The following is a 7,188-nucleotide window of genomic DNA, read 5'->3' on the forward strand; positions in this document are numbered from 1 at the left end:
GTAGTGAATACTACCTACAACCAGATGAACTACTCACCAAATGGAGCCCTATTCCCTATGTAGTGCACTACCTACAACCAGATGAACTACTCACCAAATGGAGCACTATTCCCTATGTAGTGCACTACCTACAACCAGATGAACTACTCACCAAATGGAGCACTATTCCCTATATAGTGCACTACTTTTAACCAGAACCCTGATTGGCTAAACCCTCTGTGGTTACTGTAGTAGTGCACTACTTTTAACCAGAGCCCTGATTGGCTAACCCTCTGTGGTTACTGTAGTAGTGCACTACTTTTAACCAGAACCCTGATTGGCTAAACCCTCTGTGGTTACTGTAGTAGTGCACTACTTTTAACCAGAACCCTGATTGGCTAAACCCTCTGTGGTTACTGTAGTAGTGCACTACTTTTAACCAGAGCACTGATGGCCTAACCCCTCTGTGGTTACTGTAGTAGTGCACTACGTAGGGAATAGGGTGCCATTTGGGACAAACTCACACTGACTCTTAAGACACAAACGTGACCTGCGTGCACATCCCCGTTTTGGATAAAGGCTGTCGGACACAATAAAATAACATTTAAAAAACACTTCCTGATCAAATTATATTTTCAGTTGAACAATAGTGTCTCAATCCAAAATGGCACCCTATTCCCTGTTTAAGCGCATTACCTGTTGACCAGAGCTCTACATTGGTTTGTGGTCAAAAGTAGTGGACTAATTCGGGAACTGGGTGCCGTTTGGGATTCAGACAGTTTCTACGGGACCCACTCTGTTTCCATTTCATCAACATCAACAGGGGAAGGTTCCCAGACCCTGAACTGGGTGCCGTTTGGGATTCAGACAGTTTCTACGGGACCCACTATGTTTCCATTTCATCAACATCAACAGGGGAAGGTTCCCAGATCCTGAACTGGGTGCCGTTTGGGATTCAGACAGTTTCTACGGGACCCACTATGTTTCCATTTCATCAACATCAACAGGGGAAGGTTCCCAGACCCTGAACTGGGTGCCGTTTGGGATTCAGACAGTTTCTACGGGACCCACTATGTTTCCATTTCATCAACATCAACAGGGGAAGGTTCCCAGATCCTGAACTGGGTGCCGTTTGGGATTCAGACAGTTTCTACGGGACCCACTATGTTTCCATTTCATCAACATCAACAGGGGAAGGTTCCCAGACCCTGAACTGGGTGCCATTTGGGATTCAGACAGTTTCTACGGGACCCACTATGTTTCCATTTCATCAACATCAACAGGGGAAGGTTCCCAGATCCTGACTAACTGTTCCTATTTTCATAGCGCAAAAAAGAAAAACATTGTGCAAAATTAGACTGGTCAGTTAACTGGATCTGTGTCCAGAGTGAGTTGTTTCTTCCTAAAATTAGACTGGTCAGTTAACTGGATCTGTGTCCAGAGTGCGTTGTTTCTTCTAAAATTAGACTGGTCAGTTAAATGGATCTGTGTCAAGAGTGAGTTGTTTCTTCTAAAATTAGACTGGTCAGTTAAATGGATCTGTGTCCAGAGTGCGTTGTTTCTTCTAAAATTAGACTGGTCAGTTAAATGGATCTGTGTCCAGAGTGCGTTGTTTCTTCTAAAATTAGACTGGTCAGTTAACTGGATCTGTGTCCAGAGTGCGTTGTTTCTTCTAAAATCAGACTGGTTAGTTAAATGGATCTGTGTCCAGAGTGAGTTGTTTCTTCTAAAATCAGACTGGTTAGTTAACTGGATGGTCAGTTAACTGGATCTGTGTCCAGAGTGCGTTGTTTCTTCTAAAATCAGACTGGTCAGTTAACTGGATGGTCAGTTAACTGGATCTGTGTCCAGAGTGCGTTGTTTCTTCTAAAATCAGACTGGTTAGTTAACTGGATCTGTGTCCAGAGTGCGTTGTTTCTTCTAAAATCAGACTGGTTAGTTAACTGGATGGTCAGTTAACTGGATCTGTGTCCAGAGTGCGTTGTTTCTTCTAAAATCAGACTGGTCAGTTAACTGGATGGTCAGTTAACTGGATCTGTGTCCAGAGTGCGTTGTTTCTTCTAAAATCAGACTGGTTAGTTAACTGGATCTGTGTCCAGAGTGCGTTGTTTCTTCTAAAATCAGACTGGTTAGTTAACTGGATCTGTGTCCAGAGTGCGTTGTTTCTTCTAAAATTAGACTGGTTAGTTAACTGGATCTGTGTCCAGAGTGCGTTGTTTCTTCTAAAATTAGACTGGTCAGTTAACTGGATCTGTGTCCAGAGTGCGTTGTTTCTTCTAAAATTAGACTGGTCAGTTAACTGGATCTGTGTCCAGAGTGCGTTGTTTCTTCTAAAATCAGACTGGTTAGTTAACTGGATCTGTGTCCAGAGTGCGTTGTTTCTTCTAAAATTAGACTGGTTAGTTAACTGGATCTGTGTCCAGAGTGCGTTGTTTCTTCTAAAATTAGACTGGTCAGTTAACTGGATCTGTGTCCAGAGTGCGTTGTTTTTTCTAAAATTAGACTGGTCAGTTAACTGGATCTGTGTCCAGAGTGCGTTGTTTCTTCTAAAATTAGACTGGTTAGTTAACTGGATCTGTGTCCAGAGTGCGTTGTTTCTTCTAAAATTAGACTGGTCAGTTAACTGGATCTGTGTCCAGAGTGCGTTGTTTTTTCTAAAATTAGACTGGTCAGTTAACTGGATCTGTGTCCAGAGTGCGTTGTTTCTTCTAAAATTAGACTGGTTAGTTAACTGGATCTGTGTCCAGAGTGCGTTGTTTCTTCTAAAATTAGACTGGTCAGTTAACTGGATCTGTGTCCAGAGTGCGTTGTTTCTTCTAAAATCAGACTGGTTAGTTAAATGGATCTGTGTCCGGAGTGAGTTGTTTCTTCTAAAATCAGACTGGTTAGTTAACTGGATGGTCAGTTAACTGGATCTGTGTCCGGAGTGAGTTGTTTCTTCCTAAAATCAGACTGGTTAGTTAAATGGATCTGTGTCCGGAGTGAGTTGTTTCTTCCTAAAATCAGACTGGTTAGTTAACTGGATGGTCAGTTAAATGGATCTGTGTCCGGAGTGAGTTGTTTCTTCCTAAAATCAGACTGGTTAGTTAAATGGATCTGTGTCCGGAGTGAGTTGTTTCTTCCTAAAATCAGACTGGTTAGTTAAATGGATCTGTGTCCAGAGTGAGTTGTTTCTTCTAAAATCAGACTGGTTAGTTAACTGGATGGTCAGTTAAATGGATCTGTGTCCGGAGTGAGTTGTTTCTTCTAAAATCAGACTGGTTAGTTAACTGGATGGTCAGTTAAATGGATCTGTGTCCGGAGTGAGTTGTTTCTTCTAAAATCAGACTGGTTAGTTAACTGGATGGTCAGTTAAATGGATCTGTGTCCGGAGTGAGTTGTTTCTTCTAAAATCAGACTGATTAGTTAACTGGATGGTCAGTTAAATGGATCTGTGTCCGGAGTGAGTTGTTTCTTCCTAAAATCAGACTGGTTAGTTAAATGGATCTGTGTCCGGAGTGAGTTGTTTCTTCCTAAAATCAGACTGGTTAGTTAAATGGATCTGTGTCCGGAGTGAGTTGTTTCTTCCTAAAATCAGACTGGTTAGTTAAATGGATCTGTGTCCAGAGTGAGTTGTTTCTTCCTAAAATCAGACTGGTCAGTTAACCGGTGCCATCAACACTACAGCATTATCTCAATACACCCTCCTGTTTAAAGATGTTATCTAGACACCTAGTAGCGTTGCAAAAACTCAGTTAACTTCCTCAAAGTTCCATGGTATTTAGCAACAAAAAAAACTCAGTTAAGTTCCATGGTATTTAGCAACAAAAAAAACTCAGTTAAGTTCCATGGTATTTAGCAACAAAAAAAACTCAAACCCTCAAAGTTTGGTCTTTAACAAATCCGATTCCCATATTTCCTGCTTATCCGATCGCCATTCCAGGAATCGTCCAACCGGGATTTCTGGAAAACTTTGGGAGTGTTGGGAAAGATAGAGGACTTCTGGAAAACTTTGGGAGTGTTGGGAAAGATAGAGGACTTCTGGAAAACTTTGGGAGTGTTGGGAAAGATAGAGGACTTCTGTAAAACTTTGGGAGTGTTGGGAAAGATAGAGGACTTCTGTAACCCTGAACACACACTGCCCCTCTTTAAAACATTATCTAGAAACGGTCTTAACTACACCTCGGCTGAGTCCCAAATAGCACCCTATTCCCTATATAGTGCATTACATTTGACTAGACACACATATATATTTGGGTTATTGGGGGAATCTCACAGAGAGAGCAACTGCTACCATGTTATATTGTTTAATCTCTTAATACAAACAGGCAGACATACAAATCTAATGTCAGCTATGTTAAACATCTGGATTAAAACCAGACTGTCTGGTTGTCTACGTGAGCAGCAGAATGACAGACAGCCCTGAAGGGGGACAGACAGTCAGCAGGGTTTCGGATCAAAACCCATTTCAGGTCAAAATTAGGTCAGGAAGGTCACAATTCAGTGACTTGAGTTTTACTAAACGTGGACTTCAGTAAAACAAAAACAAACAATTTACTGTAAGTCTACTCGTCTCAAGTCTGAATCGGACCCAAAGTGAACCGAAAGTCAGTCTGGGAGGAATCCTAGTCCTTGAGATCTCTGTGCACACTTACAAGTAGACTTCTGTGTAGATCATATGTTGATGTCACTGGAAGATCTGTGTGAACATGTGAGAGCTGACCTCAACTCAGGATTCAGGATTTCAATGATTGTATTGAGATAACAAATTATTTTTCTATTTAGATTCTGACTATTGACAAGTAGCATTTCAAATTGTCTGAACTGGAAAACAGAGTTGACCTCAAGCCTACTAAATCTCACCCCGGTCCAGTTGAAACCAGAGTTGATCCCAATCTTACTGAATCTCACCCCGGTCCAGTTGAAACCAGAGTTGATCCCAATCCTACTGAATCGTAACCCAGTCCAGTTGAACCCAGAGTTGATCCCAATCCTACTGAATCGTAACCCAGTCCAGTTGACACCAGAGTTGATCCCAATCCTACTGAATCGTAACCCAGTCCAGTTGACACCAGAGTTGATCCCAATCATACTGAATCGTAACCCCGGTCCAGTTGAAACCAGAGTTGAACCCAATCCTACTGAATCGTAACCCAGTCCAGTTGACACCAGAGTTGATCCCAATCATACTGAATCGTAACCCCGGTCCAGTTGAAACCAGAGTTGAACCCAATCCTACTGAATCATAACCCCGGTCCAGTTGAAACCAGAGTTGATCCCAATCTTACTGAATTGTAACCCAGTCCAGTTGAAACCAGAGTTGATCCCAATCTTACTGAATCGTAACTCAGTCCAGTTGAACCCAGAGTTGATCCCAATCTTACTGAATCTCACCGGTCCAGTTGAACCCAGAGTTGAACCCAATCCTACTGAATCTCACCCGGTCCAGTTGAACCCAGAGTTGAACCCAATCCTACTGAATCGTAACCCAGTCCAGTTGAACCCAGAGTTGATCCCAATCCTACTGAATCTCACCTGGGTCCAGTTGAACCCAGAGTTGAACCCAATGCTACTGAATCTAACCGGGGTCCAGTTGAACCCAGAGTTGAACCCAATCCAACTGAATCGTAACCCCGGTCCAGTTGAACCCAAAGTCGATCCCAATCCTACTGAATCTCACCTGGGTCCAGTTGAACCCAGAGTTGAACCCAATCCTACTGAATCGTAACCCAGTCCAGTTGAACCCAGAGTCGATCCCAATCCTACTGAATCGTAACCCAGTCCAGTTGAAACCAGAGTTGATCCCAATCCTACTGAATCGTAACCCAGTCCAGTTGAAACCAGAGTTGAACCCAATCCTACTGAATCGTAACCCCGGTCCAGTTGAAACCAGAGTTGATCCCAATCCTACTGAATCGTAACCCAGTCCAGTTGAACCCAGAGTTGATCCCAATCCTACTGAATCGTAACCCCGGTCCAGTGAAACCAGAGTTGATCCCAATCCTACTGAATCGTAACCCAGTCCAGTTGAACACAGAGTCGATCCCAATCCTACTGAATCGTAACCCAGTCCAGTTGAAACCAGAGTTGATCCCAATCCTACTGAATCGTAACCCCAGTCCAGTTGACCCCAGAGTTGATCCCAATCCTACTGAATCGTAACCCCGGTCCAGTTGAAACCAGAGTTGATCCCAATCCTACTGAATCGTAACCCAGTCCAGTTGACCCCAGAGTTGATCCCAATCCTACTGAATCGTAACCCAGTCCAGTTGAAACCAGAGTTGATCCCAATCCTACTGAATCGTAACCCAGTCCAGTTGAAACCAGAGTTGATCCCAATCCTACTGAATCGTAACCCAGTCCAGTTGACCCCAGAGTTGATCCCAATCCTACTGAATCGTAACCCAGTCCAGTTGAACCCAGAGTTGATCCCAATCCTACTGAATCGTAACCCAGTCCAGTTGAACCCAGAGTCGATCCCAATCCTACTGAATCGTAACCCAGTCCAGTTGAAACCAGAGTTGATCCCAATCCTACTGAATCGTAACCCAGTCCAGTTTGATCCCAATCCTACTGAATCGTAACCCAGTCCAGTTGAACACAGAGTTGATCCCAATCCTACTGAATCGTAACCCCAGTCCAGTTGAAACCAGAGTTGATCCCAATCCTACTGAATCGTAACCCCAGTCCACACCATTCCAGTGAAAAAGGTAGCATTCAATCCCTATATTTCAATGTATTTTCCCCCGATAGTAAAGAAAAGGTGAACAGCGTCTGCATGTGTTGACCCTCCACTACACCACTGGCTCAGACAGTAGAGTGGAGGGCAGCTACTGACAGGGTATATATATATACAGTATATATGTATTTATATATTAGAGGATATATGTAATGTACAGTTATAATACATTGTCTCTATATGAGCTGTAGGACAGGATAGGACAGCTAGGGAGAGACGAGACGCTTGGTGTGTAGCTTGCTGGGAGGCTTGGTTTGGTGGGCTGGGCTTGGTGTGGTGGGTGGCTTGGCTTGGTTTGGTGGGTGGCTTGGTGTGGTGGGTGGGCGGCTTGGTTTGGTGGGCTGGGTAGCTTGGTTTGGTGGGCTGGTGGCTTGGTGTGGTGGGTGGCTTGGGCGGCTTGGTTTGGTGGGCTGGGTGGCTTGGTTTGGTGGGCTGGGTGGCTTGGTTTAGTGGACTGGGTGGCTTGGTTTGTAGGGTCTGGGCTTAGTGGC

Source organism: Oncorhynchus gorbuscha, unplaced genomic scaffold, assembly GCF_021184085.1.
Source record: "Oncorhynchus gorbuscha isolate QuinsamMale2020 ecotype Even-year unplaced genomic scaffold, OgorEven_v1.0 Un_scaffold_1408, whole genome shotgun sequence".
NCBI classification, from domain to species: Eukaryota; Metazoa; Chordata; class Actinopteri; order Salmoniformes; family Salmonidae; genus Oncorhynchus; species Oncorhynchus gorbuscha.